This window comes from Humulus lupulus, chromosome X, assembly GCF_963169125.1.
Source record: "Humulus lupulus chromosome X, drHumLupu1.1, whole genome shotgun sequence".
In the NCBI taxonomy this organism is placed as follows: domain Eukaryota; kingdom Viridiplantae; phylum Streptophyta; class Magnoliopsida; order Rosales; family Cannabaceae; genus Humulus; species Humulus lupulus.
The window spans coordinates 39,312,045-39,331,478 of record NC_084802.1 but is presented as its reverse complement, the minus strand read 5'-3'; the positions used below and the strand labels follow the sequence as shown (position 1 = coordinate 39,331,478).

Below are 19,434 nucleotides of genomic sequence, written 5' to 3'. Positions count from 1 at the left end.
ACATTATTGTGATTATTCTCCTCGTAACCTTGACATTTGCAAGAGAATTTATGGAATAAATACAAGAAGTCGGCCCGTGGGCCAGATCAAGGGTGTGTGGCACAAGACTACTATTTCCATGCTTCTTAAGTGGCTCCTTGATGGGGGAAGGCGCAAATAGGTGTTAGATGGTTGATTCCCCCTTTCCAAGGAAGATTCCACATTTTCCTAAGAATCTACTTTGTTGGTTGTACGTATAGGAAGGCATGTCCTGCACAACCACCACTTATGATAGAGGTAGGTGGGCACGCGTGTCGATGTCCCCATCATACTCGGACTAACTAGTGGGGAAATTCCCAGCGGAGGGTGTGTTTTCTCGCTAAGGGATATGCATCCCACTCAAAGGATGCCTCTTGGGTTTCCCTTCGAGCACAAGAACTTTCGGATCCTTAGCAGAGCCCTTAGGTCGACACTCCTCGCAAGGTCACGATTGGTTGTACTTAATTGCAAATATATATATAAATAAAATATGACTTTTGAAAATAAATCAAGCAAAAATTAAATATATGAGAATCCTATAAATATAATAAAAATTAATGTTAAAATCTCTTATTTTAGAAAAAAAAATTCAAATAATCAAACCAAAAATAAAATATTGTAGTATAAATATATGACCTCTCCTGTCTAAAAATAGAAATACTATGTTTCCAAATTATATGTCTTCTCTCTGTTCCACCATTTAAAGTTTAACAACTTATCATTTATACATGAAAATGTGTATTAAATAAATATGTGAGTATATGAATTTAATAAAATAGGTGAATTGTTAAATTATGAATGATGGGACAGAAAAGAAGACCTGTAATATAGAGACAGAAATTTTTGATTCCTGGTTTAACTTAAATATTAAGTGGGAAACTCTTAGCTCTTACCTCAAAGTATTGCAAATTATGAGAAACCTGCCTCAAATAATGAAATTTACATCATTATTTAAAAAAAATGTTTAAATTTAAATATCAAAACCAAATTTAGACGATGATTAAACTTTAAACAATTCAAAGTAACATCAAACTTACAAATTATGCACCCAAAATCTTAAAATTATGTAGAAGGAAAAAAAATACAAGTTATTTGTTTAACATCGTAACTAAAAGAAAAAAAAATTAAATATTGTTCTATGAGAACCAATATGAATGTTTGGCATCGCCTTATAGTACTACAAAAAATTGAAATAACATTCTAAGCTTTCTTCAATCACTTATTTATTATTTCTTTTATAGCCAACATCTTTTACATTGCTCATTTCATTTTTCTCAATAAATTTCATAATTTTCTCTATTCTCATTTTCAAGGCATCTTTCTCCTCATTTTTCTCAACGTGATTCTTTTTCATCACTTTTTTTTTTCTCTAATTACTTACATTGTACACTATTTTATTTAATCAATTTCTTTCATCACATTATTTCTTATCAATTAAGTTTTCTTGCTTTAATTATTCTCATAATTTTTATAGAAACAAAGTCAAGATTTATGGTGAAGGGATTAACTATAGGGTTTTTTTTGTAAATATGTATATAGTGAATTTTTTTTTAGAGAAAATTACATTTCACAACCAATAATTGATTTTATTTAAAAATTTAACCTAAAAAAATTTAATTACAAAAATAACATTTTTTATACCGCATATAAAAATAATACATACCTCGTATAAGAATTGCCAACACTAAAATAATCATTTAATTCTTTCTCTTGTCCATAACATTTTAAAAAAAATTATGGTCACACTGTTGATCATTTTGGCTCAAGAGTGGTACTATCACGACCTACTATTCAAGGTGATCATTTTGATATGTTGGAAGCATATGTTTTCTCGCCGTCACCGGAATCAAAAGTAACCATTTGATTGCTTATAAATACCAATTAAATATACTGATTAGTTACCTTTTTATAAAAATAATTATTTTAGTTAATTAACTTTAAGCTTATTTTCAAAATTTGGTTAATTGGTTTATGTTATGTATGAAAAGTAACTTTTTAGGAGTAACTCTAAGTTTATGTTATGAAAAAAATAACCAATCGGTATTATTTTCTAATAAGTTATTCATGGTAACTTAGTGTTACACCCAGATTTCGAGACCTGAGATTGTGACCTTGAAAGTTGGACTCATCAAGTGTGAGCTCGAGATATATAAAACGCATGTTTGTGGTCCAGATTTCAAACCCTCGAAGTAAGACGACAACCTCGAAGACATGTAACCTTGAAATTATTTCTAAGCTCGAAAGAACATGGCATCGGGATATATTTGTTGTCGGGTGTCTTTGGATCAAGTAGCCCGAGCTTAAAGAGTACAAGCTCGAAATGTAACAGCCTCGATGGTGCTCCGAGCTGGTCTTGGAATAAGGCGGCTAGTTCGTAACTTATCCGTAAACCTTGACCGAAATGATGCTGGTTGCTGACCTTGAAGATTTGATGAGTCACGTGTTCCGTACGTTTAGAGATATTTATTGTTGTAACATCCCAACATTAAAGGTATATTAATAAGTCTGTTAACCGTTTCCTGGTCTTCAAGTGACGTTTCCTTGTATATAGGAGTTACAGTATTTAATATCATTATTTTAATTAATAAGCAGAAATATCTTCCCGAAATATGTGGGAATGAACTCTGAGAACTATCTATAAATAGAGAGTTCATGAACATTTGTAAGGGACCGATCTTCTGATATCTTGGGAGAAACTCTGGAGAATTCATCTCTAAAGGATTTCCAGAAAACTCCAAGTCTTAATAAAATAGACTCATGGACTAGGCAGAGTTAACTGCTGAACCACGTAAAATTCTTGTTGTTCTACCATATTATTCATCTGCGCCATAGGTCCTATTGTTTAATTGCTCTACATTTTATGTTGACGAAAAACGACGTCAACAGTTGGTGCTTTCATTGAGAGCCTTAAGCAGTACAATCCCTGATTAGATATGGCCGCAAATGATCAGAATAGTCCTGAAGAAAACTATCCACGCCGCTCTGGGAAGCAGCCAATGACGAATCCAGAACTAGAAGAGAGAAGTGAGTCCTCCGATTCTCAAGGACCACCGGCACCTCCGGCTCCCAGGGACGACGAGGACATGTATTATAATCCCAAGCGGTATATCCCCATTGTGGAACTCGAAAACTGACAGTTAAGAAAACAGTTGGCTGAGGCCAAGAAGCGTAACGAGGAGTTGGCTAGATTGGCTACGGAGGCACATGCGTCACAGCCCCAACCTCCGCCTGAGGTCCAAGCCCCACCTCCACGAGACGTTCATGTTCCTCCCCGCAGGCCGCGTGGGCGGCCTCGCAAAAATGCTGCCACAAGAAGAACGGAGCAACCTCTGCCACCGGCAGAGCAACCTGCTCCCTCGAGGCCCCAAAGAAACACCAAGGCTAAAGCTCCGGTTAACTCAACTGTTGAGTTACCAGCTGAAATTAGGAATAACCGAGCCCCTGCAAAGGCTCGGGCTCAGAATCCTGGTGACATGCAGAATGTTACCGAGCCGGCACAGGCGAACTCGGGACCATCCAGACCCCGAAATGGGTGGCAGCCACCATCACCCATTCGGTTCCCTCCATCGCCAATAAGATATCCCTCACCGCCTCGGAGGAACACACAACCGATTCAGGGTCATAGGGAAAGGCGGGCTGGACGGAAGCAGGGGAATGGAGAGGCTGCTAGAGAACGAAGAGGCGCTCAGCCTACGAGAAGCCAAATGTCTCGGTCTCACACTATAGAGATGAGGTAGCCTAAAAGGAATCCATCTCAAAACAATCATGCGACGAGCCTCGCCAGAGATAACTCAGGGGACACCAGATCAGTCAGTAAGTATGATCAAGGACGTAGAAATACAGGGAACCAAAGGAACCACCTTGACTTGCGGGAACACCTGAATCAAAACCGGGGTGGTGGTAATCCCTCGAACCCAGACCTGAGAGATCGCCTAAATGGGCGCAAGGATCCCCTGCGAAGGCGCGAGCCTGGAATTGTGATCAATGATAACCAATTTTAGGCGAGGCCCCCTGTGTACCCAGTTCAGGAAAGAATTGATCAACTGGAAAGAGCATTTAGGCTCTTACAGAATGAGCGAGGTCGGAATCGGGATGAAGATTCTGATGAGGAGCTCGAACTATTCGCTCCCCACATTTCCAACACCCCATTTCCTCAAGGGTTTCAGATTCCTCATGTCCCACCTTTTGAAGGGAAATCCGACCCGTACAGTCATTTAAGTACATTTAACATTATAATGAGAGCAAGTAATGTGGGTTACGAGCTCAGATGCATGTTATTTCCAGCATTGCTTACAGGACCAACGAAAAACTGGTTCAAAAAATATAAGAGACATTCAATCACTTCTTGGGATCAGTTGTCAAAAGATTTCAAGAAGCAGTTTAGAGCCATGATCGGGATAAGGCCCGAGGCATAGACCCTGACCAACGTTCGACAACAACCAAATGAAACGTTGAAGAGCTACCTTCCAAGATTCAATCTGGAAGTCGCCCGACCTTGGGATGTAGACAACAGCGGTCATTTAATGATCGTCCGAGCTGGGGTAATGCCGGGAAGTCCCCTCTGGGAAGATATGCAAAGGAAGTTTGTAAGCTCAATAACCGAGTTTAATAGATGAGCTCAGAGGTTTGTCAATGTAGACGAGGCGAGGTCAACATTGAACATGACCTCTCAGCCCATAACTACAACGACAAACGTAAACTCTTCCTTGACCTCGGCGGACCCATCAGCCTCGAAACCCCCTGTAGAAAACCCTTCCAAAAGAAAGAAGAATGAAGGAAGTAACTCTGAGGTAGAAGGGGGAAAGAAGAAGAAAGGGGAAAGGTATTTCTTCGTGTACAAGGTGTACACCGAGCTCAACGAGTCTCGGGAGAATATTTACCTAGCTAATGAAAACCAAGTCCCTTTCAGGTGACCAGATCCCATGAGAAATCAAAAGTTCAAGAGAGACTCCAGTAAATACTGTCGATTTCACAGAGATACTGGGCACACTACTGATGAGTGCAGGCAACTAAAGAACGAGATCGAAGGACTGATCTCGAGAGGATACTTCAGGAAATATGTCAGGAACCAGAACAATAATCAGGCTTCTGCCAACCAGAGGACAGCTGCACTGCCGCTTGCCCAAAACAACAATTCCCGGGCTAGGGAAGAAGAGAGACCCCCTCCAATTGATGGAGAAGATGTGGTAACCATCTCGGGCGGGCCTCACCTCGCAGGATCGAGCAAGAACGCCCAAAAACAATACGTGAACGAGCTGAAAACTGGGGATAGGTCCCCTTATGAACCCGAACCCAGAGCTCCAAAGTACCAAAAGGTTGAATCTCAGCCTATAACCTTTACTGAGGATGATGCATCCCATGTTCAGTTTCCTCACAACGACCCACTGGTCATCACTCTCCAGCTCGTGAATAAGAGGGTTCACCGAGTTCTCATTGATAATGGGAGCTCAGTGAACATTGTCTATAAGGCCACCTTAGAAAAGATGGGACTCACGCTTCGTGACCTAAAAGCTTGTGCAACGACACTGTACAGTTTTTCAGGAGAAGGAATTGCCTGTATGGGGTCCATTGAACTCCCTGTGCCCTTGGGAGACTACCCAGTCTCAACAACCAAGATGATGGAGTTTGTAGTAGTGGACCTACCATTGGCCTACAACGTGCTGCTCGGGAGACCCACCCTAGTAGGGTTGGGGGCAATCTCGTCTGTAAGGCATTTGGCCATCAAGTTCCTGACTTCTAGTGGCATCGGGACTGAAGGGAGACCAGTTAGCCGGAAGGGATTGCTATAGCATTTCCATAAGAGGAATGAAGCTGACGAGCGCACAAGCGCTCGTCGTTATTCAGAAGAAGGACGAGACAGTCTTGGAGATAGATGAAGAAATCGATCCAAGAGTAGAGGAAAGAGCTGATCTTGAACCATTGGAAGAGCTCGAAGAAATCAGGCTCGAAGAATCAAACCCCCCGAAAATGGTAAAGGTCAGGAAAAACCTCCACGAAGAAACCAAATAGTAATTAATTTTCTTTTTGAAGAAGAACCAGGATGTCTTTGCATGGTCACATTCGGACATGATAGGGATAAGTCCAAATGTAGTGAGCCACGCATTAAATATCGACAAAAGCTTCCCGCCGAAGCAGCAAAAGCGAAGACTACTGGATGACGATAGGAAGAAGGCCCTTAAAGAGGAAGTCGACAGGTTAAAAGCAAACTGATTCATCAGGGATGCTTTTTACCCCGATTGGGTAGCCAACCCGGTACTAGTCCCGAAGCCTAACGGGACATGGCGGACCTGTATTGACTACTCGGACCTCAATAAGGCCTGTCCCAAGGACTGCTTCCCTTTACCACGGATCGACCAACTCATGGATGCCACGACAGGGCATGGATTCATGTCGTTCATGGATGCCTATTCTGGATATAACCAGATTGCCATGCATGCCCCTGACCAAGAGCACACGAGTTTCATAACAGACAAAGGGCTGTATTGTTATAACGTCATGCCATTCGGGCTCAAAAATGCTAGTGCCACTTACCAGCGACTCGTAAACATGATGTTCTCCGAACAAATAGGTAATAACATGGAAGTTTATGTTGATGATATGTTAGTCAAATCTCAACTTAACAATAACCATGTGGGTGACCTGGAAGAATGCTTCGCCGTGTTAAGGAGATATAACATGAAACTTAACCCTCAGAAGTGCTCTTTCGGAGTATCTTCAGGAAAATTTCTGGGCTTCATTGTAAATGCTCGAGGGATAGAATCTAATCCAGACAAAATCCAGGCTCTTATTGATATGCCCTCACCTCGGAAACATAAGGATGTCCAAAGTTTGACTGGAAGGATGGCGGCACTAAGTAGGTTTATCTCAAAATCTACGGACCGTTGTCTTCCATTTTTCAACCTTTTGAGGGGAGGCAAGAAATTCGAATGGATGAAGGAATGCGAGTTGGCTTTTCAAGAGCTCAAGAAACACCTCGCAGAACCCCCCATCTTGTCAAAACCCATTACGGGAGAAGTTCTGTACCTGTACCTTGCTACGACCAAGCACGCCATAAGCGCGGTACTTGTACAGGAAGAAGAAAAAGTGCAAAGGCCTGTGTATTACGTCAATAAAAGATTACTGGGGACAGAATCAAGATATCCCTTGATGGAGAAGTTAGCTCTCAGTCTAATTCACTAATCTCGAAAGCTCCGACCCTATTTTCTAGCACACCCCATCCATGTACTTACTGATCAACCACTAAGACAAGTCTTGTCCAAGCCAGAAGCCTCAGGTCGACTGCTCAAATGGGTCGTTGAACTCAGAAAATTTGAGATCACTTATCATCCAAGGACGACCATAAGGGGATAGGCCCTGGCAGACTTCATAGTGGAGTGCACTAGCGTGGCCAACGATGAAGTTATAACCCCGACCCGCGAGCTGTGGAAACTTTATGTTGATGGGTCTTCTAATGAAAATGGATCGGGACAAGAGTAATTTTGATCACCCCTGCAGGAAGCCGATTTCACTCTGCCTTAAGATTTGACTTCGACGCGTCAAATATAGAGGCCGAGTACGAGGCTCTACTGGCAGGACTCCGCATAGCCAAGGAACTCAAAGCCAAAGCAATACATTGCTACAGTGACTCCCAGCTGGTGGTTAATCAAATTTTGGGAGAATACCAGGCTCGTGGTACGAGAATGGTAGCATATTCAGAAAAGGCAAAATCGGCATTGGAGCATTTCGAGTTCTATGCGATAGAACAGGTTCCTCGAGAACAGAACTCAAACGCGAACGCCTTAGCCAGGCTTGCTACCTCTACCGAGAATGACGAACTAAATCTCGTGCCAATCGAACATCTCCGACGCCCAGTATTGACGAGCCAGAACATGAGGATGTGTGTATGATAAATTCCAAGCCAACCTGGATGACTCCGATAGTTGAATACCTTGAGACCGGTGTTCTCCCGGAAGAACGGACCAAGGCTCAAAAATTGATGTATCAAATCCCTAGGTATACCATTGTAGATGGAAAGCTCTATAGAAGAGGATATTCCATGCCACTACTCCGGTGTGTGACCCCACCCGAAGCTAAGAAAATCATAGAAGAAATTCATGAAGGGTTCTGTGGAGACCATACTGGGGGGCGTAGCCTGTCCAAGAAGATCATACGTCAGGGATACTTCTTGCCTACCATCAAATTAGACTCGCTCGACTACGTCAAGAGGTGTGATAAGTGCCAATGGTTCGCCACTATTCCTCGAGCTCCACCATCCGAGTTAACTATGATGACCTCTCCGTGGCCATTTACGATTTGGAGAATTGACCTCATAGGCTCACTTTCGACTGGTAAGGGCGGAGTAAAATATGCAGTAGTCACCGTAGATTACTTCACGAAGTGGACTGAAGCCGAACCTTTGGGGACAATAACCTCGAAGAAAGTCATTGACATTGTGGTGAAGAACATCATATGCCGATATGGGATGCCAAGGAAGATTGTGTCCGATAATGGTACTTAATTCGACATCGATCTGTTTACCAACTTTTGCGAAAAAAATGGGATAATAAAGAGCTTCTCATCGGTGGCCCATCCCGAGGCGAATGTCCAGGTCGAAGCTGTAAATAAGACCCTAAAGAGTTCGCTAAAGAAAAAGTTGGAAGAAGCTAAAGGAAGATGGCCCGAAGAATTGCCCCAAGTTCTATGGGCATATAGGACCACGACCCGTACATCAATAGGACATACCCCATTTTCTCTGGCGTACAGTTGCGAGGCTATGTTGCCAATTGAGGTCAAAATTCCCACAATTTGAGCTCTCGCTTATGATCAAACCTCGAACCACTCTCATCTCGAAGAAACTTTGGACCTGATCGAAGAAAGAAGGAACGAAGCTCAATTAAAAAACACTGCATACCAACAGCGAACTACCCGATACTTCAACAAAAGAGTTCGAGATAGAAAATTTGGCGTAGGAGATTTGGTGTTGAGGCATGTATTCTTAGCAACATGGGATCCATCAGCTGGCGTGCTCGGGCCAAATTGGGAAGGACCTTAGCAGATAGAATCAGTCATCCGACCTGGCGTGTACAAGTTGGCAAGATTGGATGGAAGTCTGGTACCACGAGCATGGAATGGCAAACACCTACGACCTTACTATCAATAATGTAGGGAGGGTGTCACCTATAACCATGCTTGTTTATCTGTACTGTTTTTCTATTTTTGGATTTTTCAAATAAAGTTTGATTTCGTTTTAATATGCTGTATTTTTTGCAATCTCTCTTAATTTAATAACCTATGGTCACATTCATAGGATATTAAGGGGGAATTAGTGGTACATATACCATCAGCTTGAAAAAATAAAAAAGCATATACGAAAAATATACAAGTGTTTGGAAATAACCAAATGCGCGAGCTAAGATAGTTTGGATATAACCAAACTATCAAAAACATACAAGTGTTTGGATGTAACCAAATGAGCGAGATAAGAAAATCTGAACATAATCAAATTATCAAGAGATAAAAATATAAGTGTATGGATTACAAACCTAACACGACCTTAATAGGTTTGGAACAAACCAGCTAAAATTACTCGACAATAAGTTGGAGCATAACCCACTTCGCATTAAGTTGAGATTGAGGCTGGAGCATCTTGCAAAATAATAGTTTCGACCTCATAACCTCGGGGAGCTACTCGAGGATGAGAAAAAGTAACTAAAAAAGTAAGATATAACTAAACCATTTGCATTACACACCATATAAGTACTTTCGGGTGCATGATAAAAGTAATATCCGACCTTGACAAATAACGAGATCGGAAGCGGATAATTCAAGCAAACTGTGCATGAATGCATTGAACCTCGAGCTTAAATCCAAACTATGTTTGTATGAATAAATAGTCATATATGACACTTTAATATAAATTGTGCAAAATATTTCAACCCAAGAAATGTAACGCAAATGTATTAAAATAAAGTAAAAAAAAAAATGATATCTCAAATATCATAAAAAGGCAACTCTTTCACGAGCTGTAGAATTGTCTTGGCCCCGGGGGCATAAAACATAAAAAACTATTACAAGAAATTTAGAGGGACGCAGCCCCGAGGCAAGATTTAAGAAGAAGGAGCGTTCTCCTTGGCCTTCTCAGCATCGGCATCATCCCTGGCTCCCTCAGCCTCATCCCGAGCAGTCTCCTCCTCATCAATCCGAGCTTGCCATTTAGCCATGAGCTTTGCTTCAAGAGGGCCTAAGAAGCTGGTGTCGAGGTCGTCATTGTTGGCCCAGATTCTGTACATGGCCATGTCGACTGCCCAGTCCTTCTTTTCCTTAAACTCTTCAAGAAGGCGCGCCTTTTCACCCTCCATGATCTCGAAAGTGACGACCTTCTCTTCTTCAAGCTTGGCATTGATCTCCTTGACCCGAGCATTCTCCTTCTCAAGCTCTGCAAGTCGGGCATTCAGCTTTTCAAGCTCGGATGTCTTGGCCTTAAGCTCCTCAGCTCCTGCCTCCACCTTTGCTTTTGTTGCCTTGAGCTCGTCACTTAGTTTAAGCTGAAGATCCTTCGCCTCCTGAGCAAGAGACATGCTTGAATGGACCTCGTTGTTCAACTTATAATTAAGCTAGCAGAGATAGCAAGAGTCTGGCATACAAAGAAATCAAATTAGCATATGGACCAAGTGTAAATACAGCTAATAGTGAGGGAAGAAAGATTACCATAGCATGGAGCTCGATGCTCTTCTCGTAAAGAGTGTTGCAGTCTTGGGCATTGTTCAGAAACTGCCAGTGAGGAGCGTCGAAGCTCCCAAAACTCTGACCCACCCGAGACAAAACGTCCAAGCCTAGTGTAGCCCAGTGAGGTCCAGCAGTGTTGTCGATCACATACTCATCAACATGAGTAGAAATCGAAAGCAGCGGTGTCTTTGAGGACGAGGGTTTCTTCGGAGGTGGGCCAACTGTGGGATTGACCTGGGGTGCAGGAGGAGCATGAGGTAAGGTCGACGAGGAAGTCTCGGCATGAGCAGGTGGACTCAAAGCCATGCTCGGCGCAACCGGGGGAGGTGGCATTTTCTCAGTCCTCTTAAGGACCTTAGTAGGCCGGTCTATTTTTCGCGACCCCCTCGGGTGCTTACTCCTCTTGGCTTCGCCACTCACCAGAATGTTTTCAAGGACGGAGTCCATCTCGCCTGCACATTTACACCACATTATGAGTTATCCTAAAACAAAATAATTTAACATGATGCAGACAGACAAGGGATAAAAAGGTAAGTGGAGAGAAACCTAACTGGAACTCTCCCCCGAGCTTGTGCTTGGCGACCATGAAATTCCCCCATCTTCAAAAGAGGCGGGGGGAGTACCTTACCTATAGGTTGATGTCAACCTCGAAAGGTCCCTATAGTCGTTAGTCCCGTATTGGACGTCTATTCCGTTCCATACCTCGTTAAGGCTATACATGGTGTCGTATTTCCCGAGCCAGCTATCGAACCTATGTACTCTCTCATCTACCCAAGACCATACATAGAAATGGTTCCCATCATCCTCACACAATATTAATCTATCAGGTTTATGTTTTAGTAGTGAGGGAGACCACAAATCCGAGCTAAGGATGACTGTACCTTGTTCATCCGAGCCCGAGCTCGAGGCCTTATCATTGGCCTCATTCCCCGATTATGGACTCCTTTGACGTTGAGCTGGAGATGGAGGCCTCGCATCTCTCCTTGGGGGGAGGTTGCTGGTTAGCAGAGGTACGAGCACCCACTGGTCGTACTTCTTATTAGACCAGTCAGATGTAGACTGATCCTCCCCCAAGAGACCGCACGACCAGAGCTTATCTTCATGTAGGAGATAGGAGAGGGATCTCCTGCCGTAGGGAAGGTGGGGGTAGGGCAATGGTAATTGGCTAGAAGATCAAACACATTTCAACTAAGTACGAGCCTAAAATAAAGTTTGAGCACAAAAAAGAGAGGAGTTGAGATACTTACGAATCCGTCTGAATGAGTAGAATCTAGACGAGGCTAGGCCATTGGTCCAGAAGAAGGCCTTCTTGAAATCAGGAGGATGGTTAGGAAAATCCTCGAACATCTTTTTCTCCTTGGGATGGCTTGGGAGGTAGTAAAATCCATCTCCTCCCCGAGCTCGGGAGGGATTTCTTTTCAAGCAAAAGAGATATAAAATCTCTTCTGGTGAAGGTCCTGCCCACTTCAGCTCATGGTACAGTGACCTCAGGGCAGCCAGAACCCTGTAATAATTGGTGTTGAGCTGGAAGAGGGCCAGCCCAACAAAGTTTGTGAAGTCCTTGAAAAAAGACTTCAAGGGCAGTACTGCCCTTGCCTTCATATGCTTCTGGCTCCAAGCTTGCTGTCAGGATTTCCATCTCCTGGAGCGCGGAAAATCCGCTCATGGGAGGTCGGAGCTCGACACCTCAGCGAACCCAATAGTCCTATGCCATGAAAGGCCAGAATATCAGTTATCTGACCTAGTGATGTAACCGAGCTCCAATAATGCTCGGCCTCGAAGAATTCTCTCCTCGATTGCGAGGTAGAAGGTTCCCCCTCAGCGAGAATTGGAGATCATCCAGCTTGAAGGCAATTGTTACTTTGAGCATAGGGTCGAGAGGAATCGGTCTAAGCTCGGTGTCCGGATCTGGATAAAGGGCGACCCTTAGTCTTTTCCTTTTCCTTTCTTCGACCTCGTCTATCTGACGTCGGAAGTGGTCTCAAGTGTCCTCTTGCTCATGCCTCAGTTTGTGCTCCCGAATTAAGCGCTGGTTCTGAGTAAAAGGAGATTCTGAGCTTGAAGCTATTGGTGAGTAAGGCATCGCGAGCTTTGACCCCCACCACTTTCCTGAATTCTGCAGCATCTAACAAGAAAGCAAAAGGGTGAGGGCCAAGCGAACAAGAAATAAAGAGATAAATAATACCTAAGCTCGAATGATCGAGGCTACAAGGCAAGCTCGATCCAAAAGATGAGTCCAATCTCAGATCGTGTATTCCACCAAAAGGAAGGAAGGTGGATATGTTATGGGAAATCTCAAAATATCAGGGAAAAAAGGTGGCGGTTATTAAAAAGGTGATATTTTTGGGAATCGTGCATTCTTTAAACAACCCTGATTTTGTACCCGATATCTTGGTGTGCAAGATATGTACTCTGAAATTTGAAAACCCAGAGATGGAACTATATTTGAATCTTTTTACACAAGAACTGGGTTTGAATCTAATGTCTATCAGTCAAAGCATCCTAGTACATTAAACTAATGAATGGATCAAAAATAAATCCCAGTGCCCATGGTGCAATAGAAGCGTAAACATAGAAAAAAGAAAAAAATATAACGCAAAGAAGCCATGAACAGAAAACTTACACGATGTGATCGGCGAAAACAGAGAAATGGATGATTGTATGAGCGGTTGCAAGTGCGATCTCACTGAGTCAAAAAGTCCAATGTGGATTTGTCTTCTCGGCTTGGAGAACATGCAAGAAGTGGGCAAGGAGGTTTTTGGTTTTTTCTTTCCTTTTTTCTCTCTGATGAATGTGAAGATAAAAGAGGAAGAAGACGACTGAGGGCTTATTTATAAGCCTGTGAGAATACAAAGGGTTGGATTAATATGGGCCATTGGCTAGATTCCGTATCAGATCAAGTGGCTAGGAACCCGTGAGGTGATAGTACCCAAAAGGATGGCAGCCGGATAGACGTGGGCAGGTTTCCAAGGTACTCAAGTACATTGAGTGAGCAATACCCAGCTGACGTGTGTCCACACTTGAGTGTGTTTGATGGAATGGTTCCCGAAGGAAGTAGTTCAAAAGTTTCCTTCTCATAGGATTCTAACTAATACTTTTGAGGGGGCAAAATGTTACACCCAGATTTCGAGACCTGAGATTGTGACCTCGAAAGTTGGACTCGTCAAGTGTGAGCTTGAGATATATAAAATGCATGTTCGTGGTCCAGATGTCAAACCCTCGAAGCAAGACGGCAACCTCGAAGACATGTAACCTCAAAATTCTTTCTAAGCTCGAAAGAACATGGCATCGGGATATATCTGTTGTCGGGTGTCTTCGGATAAAGTAGCCCGAGCTTAAAGAGTACAAGCTCGAAATGTAACAGCCTCGATGGTGTCTATCTGCTCCGAGTTGGTCTTGGAATAAGGCGGCTAGTTCGTAACTTATCCGTAAACCTTGACTGACATGATGTTGGTTGCTGACCTTGAAGATTTGATGAGTCATCTGATGTAATGCATTCCGTACGTTTAGAGATATTTGTTGTTGTAACATCCCAACATTAAAGGGATATTAACAAGTTTGTTACCCGTTTCCTGGTCTTCAGGGGATATTTCCTTGTATATAGGAGTTACAGTATTTAATATCATTATTTTAATTAATAAGCAGAAGTATCTTCCCAAAATATGTGGGAATGAACTCTGAGAACTCTCCATAAATAGAGAGTTCATAAACATTTGTAAGGGACCGATCTTCTGATATCTTGGGAGAAACTGTGGAGAATTTATCTCTGAAGGATTTCTAGAAAACTCCAAGTCTTAAGAAAATAGACTCGTGGACTAGGCAGTGTTAACTGCTGAACCACGTAAAATTCTTGTTGTTCTACCATATTATTCATCTATGCCATAGTTCCTATTGTTTAATTGCTCTACATTTTAAGTTGACGAAAAACAGCGTCAACACTTAGAATTAGAGTAACTTTGTATACTATATGATGACTAATTAGTTTCTAAAATAGATTTGAAGGTAATGTAAAAGTATCTTAAATAATAAGACATGCAAATTACATGAGTGACTAAAAAAGTTTATTAAAAGTTAACGTGTAGTATACTAAATTAATTTTTATTAATAAACTATACTATAACTTATTATACTATATGACAACTCATTAGTTTTTGAAATAAACCTGAAGGTTACCAAAATGTATCTGAAATAATAAGATACAATAATATTACCTAAAAATAACTGATTGATATATTAAGATGTCTACAAATAAGTTTTGGAGGTAACCAAAAGGTACTTAAATAATATGATCTAAAAATAAAAATTTTAATAAAAAAAGTGATTAATTGGTAACTTATCTCCATCATAAGTAACCAAAATGTTACTTTTGAAGACAAAAAAAAAAAAACGAAAAATTAAGGATTTCGGGAATATTTCCAATTCAGGTATATTATTTTTAGAATCAGATACTTTTTAATGATGTGGCGAGGCATTTTTCTAAATAAAATTTTGTAGGTGATTTTTGTAATTATTTTATATTATATGCATATAATTGTAAAGATATGCAAAAATATGGTATCTAAATATGTCATTTATAAATATATAAATTTAAGATTTTATTTAAAAAATACGGTTTTCAAGTCATATTTGGTCTCCCACTCACCCTTCTACACGATCTCCACCTCTCCCATCTACACGATCTCATCTTATCTTCTCTACCAGCTTTGGCGACATCCATTGTCGTAGCTACTAGCCTTCGAAAAGAAATTAGAATTCTACTCTCGTCAAATCCAAATCACCATATCAAACAAGTTCATATTGAAAATTCAAAAATTAAGCAAAATCTCATATCAAATATCAAAAGTGAATCAACTTCTGCAAATATTTTGAGGAACCAATCATTCTAATCTCAGAAAAATATGCAATTAGGTTGAATTCCTATTGAATTTTGACTTCAAAATCGTACCCAACCACTCAAATCTCTGCAACTTTCAGGTAAGTTCTAAGCTTAAAATTCAATTCACTTATAAATATGATTTTAATCAACTAATTTAATTGAATATCATATAATTTATTTCAAAACAGATGCACATTGGATTATTATTCTATCACTAACCATTGAAATGTGGATTTTGAAAAAAAAATTCAAAAACAAAACAATTGGTTTATATCATTGAATCTGAATGGGTTGTTCTAAATGCTTATGTTGCTACAATAATATTATTAAAACAAGAAATTGGAAGAGGGTGGGACAACAAGCAATTGCCAAGTTCCTGGGATTTAAGGTGGAGTGCTTGAAATGAGGTAAATCTAATTTTATACTTTCCTTAGATCAATTGGTAGCTTAATTTGCTATGTTATTACTTTTGTTGCTTTGTTTTTGTGTTGGGTGTTTCAAGGGTTTCACTTAATAGGTTGATGTATATGTTTCTTAAGTAATAGTGAAGTTTTTTTTTATTTTTTTTTTATATATGTTGCTTAGAATGATTGGTAGTTGCTGAATAGATTGCTTAAGGGTTTCTTTATATGTTGCTTATGAGTTTAGGGTTGCTAATAATTAGGTTATAAATAAGATGGTGGGTTACTACATAGGTTGCTTAAGTAGTTGTACATATTGTTGTATATGTTGATAATAAAGGTTATGGTTTACAAATAAGGTTATTTACTAGTTTCTTAAGGGCTTGTAAATGTTGTTGAAGAGGTTGCTTAAGAGTTTCTTTATATATTGCTTAGGTTGTTTATGGGTTGCTAAAGTAATAGTAAAGTTTGTTTTATATGTTGCTTATAATGATTGATAGTTGTTAAATAGGTTGCTTAAGGGTTTATTTATATACTGCTAATGGAGATTATGAGTTTCTTGAAGGGTTGCTAATAATTAAGTAATAAAGATGGTGGGTTGCTGCATAGGTTGCTTTAAAGTTGCTTAAGTTATTGTTTGTGTTGCTTATAATGATTGTGAGTTGTTGAATATGTTGCTTAAGGGATGATCAAGGGTTGCTTAAATAGTTTTTAAGTGTTGCTTGATATGTTGCTTATATTTTTTATATAGGGTTGCTTTAAAATTTCAAGGTTTTCTTAACATGTTGTTGTATAAGGTCGTGCTATAGTTGAAAGTGTTACTTTAAGGGTTGCTGAATAAGTTACTTTATAGTTTCTTAGGTAGTGTAAAAGTTGTTGTATATGTTGATAATAAATGTTGTGGGTTGTTGAATATGTTGCTTACTAGTTGCTTAAGAGGTTGTAAATGTTGCTAAAGAGTTTGCTTAAGATTTTCTTTGTATGTTGGTTAGGTTGCTTCTGGGTTGCTAAATTAATAGTAAAGTTTATTGTATATGTTGCTTATAATGATTGGTAGTTGCTGAATAGGTTGCTTAATGGTTTCTTTATATGTTGTTTATGAGGATTATGAGTTTCTTTAAGGGTTGCTAATAATTAGGTTATAATAAAGATGGTGGGTTCCTGCATAAGTTACTTAAGTAGTTGTAAATGTTGTTGTATATGCTAATAATAAAGATTGTGGGTTGTTGAATAGATTGCTTACTAGTTGCTTAAGGGTTGATCAAGGATTTCTTAAATAGTTTTTAAGTGTTGCTTGATATGTTTTTTATATTTTTACATAGGGTTGTTTTAAAGTTTTAAGTTTTTCTTAACAAGTTGCTATATAAGGTTGCTTTAGAGTTGAAAGTGTCACTTTAAGGGTTGCAGAATAACTTGCTTATATGTTGCTTATAAGGTTTTTCTTGGTTTCAGGAAATGGATAGCCTTATATTTATACTCCAGCACAATGGGCAATGGGATCAAAACAAAAATTATATCAACTTTGATGTATGTATTCTACTAATTCCAGCTAAATGCAATGACAACAACCTGATTGGTATGCAATCAATTGAAGTTGCAATCTGAATCAACTCTATAGACAAGATAGTATCAAGTTAAAGGTGGATACCCTCCTTTGAAAATAGTTGATGATTTGCAACTAATGTTCTACATAGAGTTGAAGAAAAAGGAAATGAATCACACAATATACCCACTGTGTCTCACAACTGAAATCAACTCAATGCAGCAATCTTTTTTGTCAACTAGGAATACATCAACACATAATAAGCTATATAATGAAGTTGCATAAACAGAAGAAGCAACATCAAATTCAGATGATGAACCAGTTGTTGATTGTACTGCTGAAGAGGTTGCAGACTTTATTGATTATACAAAACTGGTCTCCAAGAAGATTAGAGAAATGATAGATGAAAGAAACATAAATAATAAAGAGGAAGTGATTGACATTGATGATGGTTTATTCATCACCAAAAACTATCACCAAGAGATTGCTTTGTCTCAAATATACAAAGACAAAGGAACATTGAAGACTGTTATGAGCTAGTACGCGATCCACAATCATTTCCAGTACTGTGTAAACAGTCTTGCAAAAAGTAGTATTTATACGCTTGCCTTGAAAAAAAATTGCAAGCGGGTTTTGTTATGATTGGTTAAATACATAGTGAAATTAGTTAGACATGAAGAGGTACAAAAACCATAACGGTTTCACTAAAGTCAACATCTGAGAGTTGACTTTTGGTATAGGCATATTTAAATCATCTTTTTGGGTCCAAAGTGTTTCTTTCGAGTATATAAGAGTAGCCAAAACGTTTTAAGGGATTTGGAGATGTTTTGGGGCAAGTTTTGGGGTGCCGATTCAGTGGGACCTGCATTGCGTCACCTTTGGGAGGTGACGTGTCGCTGGTCCCATGAAGGACTACATAGGCTACGCATCACCTAGGCGGTCCATACAGGACCTTACATTGACATGTTTTTTACTCCAAAATTCAAATAAAAATGCTCTAATCTTATTGGTTGAATCTAATGAAGGTTCTATACTATTTAAAAGGGTCATTTGAGTTAATTGGTGGATTGACCACTCACCTTTCTCTCTTTCTCTCTCTCTCTCTAAAATCCTCTCATTCTCTTTCTCTCTCTAGCTTTCAAGTAACTATTTTTCTCCAAGATCTTCATCAAGGAAGCTTGACTTGCATGAAGATTCAAGGCTTATGAATCCCAATCTCATTCCATTGTAGTAGCTTCAAACAATCTCAAGGAAGAGGCTAGGACTAAAGATTTTTAGTCAACAAATATTCATTTGTGTCAAGCCTTTGTTACATTTTGTGATTCACATAAAATCATAGACTTGTCATTTTATGCATCAAGGTTCTTTAATACCAAAGGTCAATTCTACCAATTTTATTTGTCTTATGATCTTTGTATTATTCTTCCATTAGAGTATAGATTATCATCATTTGATTCTTTGGGCTATATTTTACAAAGCTTGGTTTATAGCCTCAAATTCCAACATTAAAAAATATCTAACCCCAAACCTAAGTTTGTATCAAAGTTTGTCTATCTCTAAGGATTATCTATTTACCAAGGCTATGGAAGAAAGCTCCCCAATCTCAGCCCTCAAGTTCACGTCTCAAGATCTAGTGAGACTAGATCGATTTGATAGCTCAAACTTTGTTCGTTGGCAAGACAAGATCAATTTTCTTCTCACAACATTGAAGGTTTACTACATCCTTGACAAAAATTTGAATACATTGGATGCTCCAAAGGATGATGATACTCAAGAAGGGATTAAGGAAAGGAAGAAGATGGAAGAAGATGAGCCTATATGTAGAGGCCACATACTCAATGTCCTCTGGGATTGTCTCAATGATCTTTACACCAATACAACATCAAAAAAGG

At 39.8% G+C, this 19,434-nt stretch overlaps 1 pseudogene; it reads left to right on the top strand.

The window, feature by feature from the left end:
* LOC133805732 (endo-1,4-beta-xylanase 1-like) overlaps positions 1-18,082 on the top strand; it is an 86,625-nt pseudogene extending 68,543 nt beyond the window's left edge.
* The last annotated feature ends 1,352 nt before the right edge of the window (positions 18,083-19,434 follow it).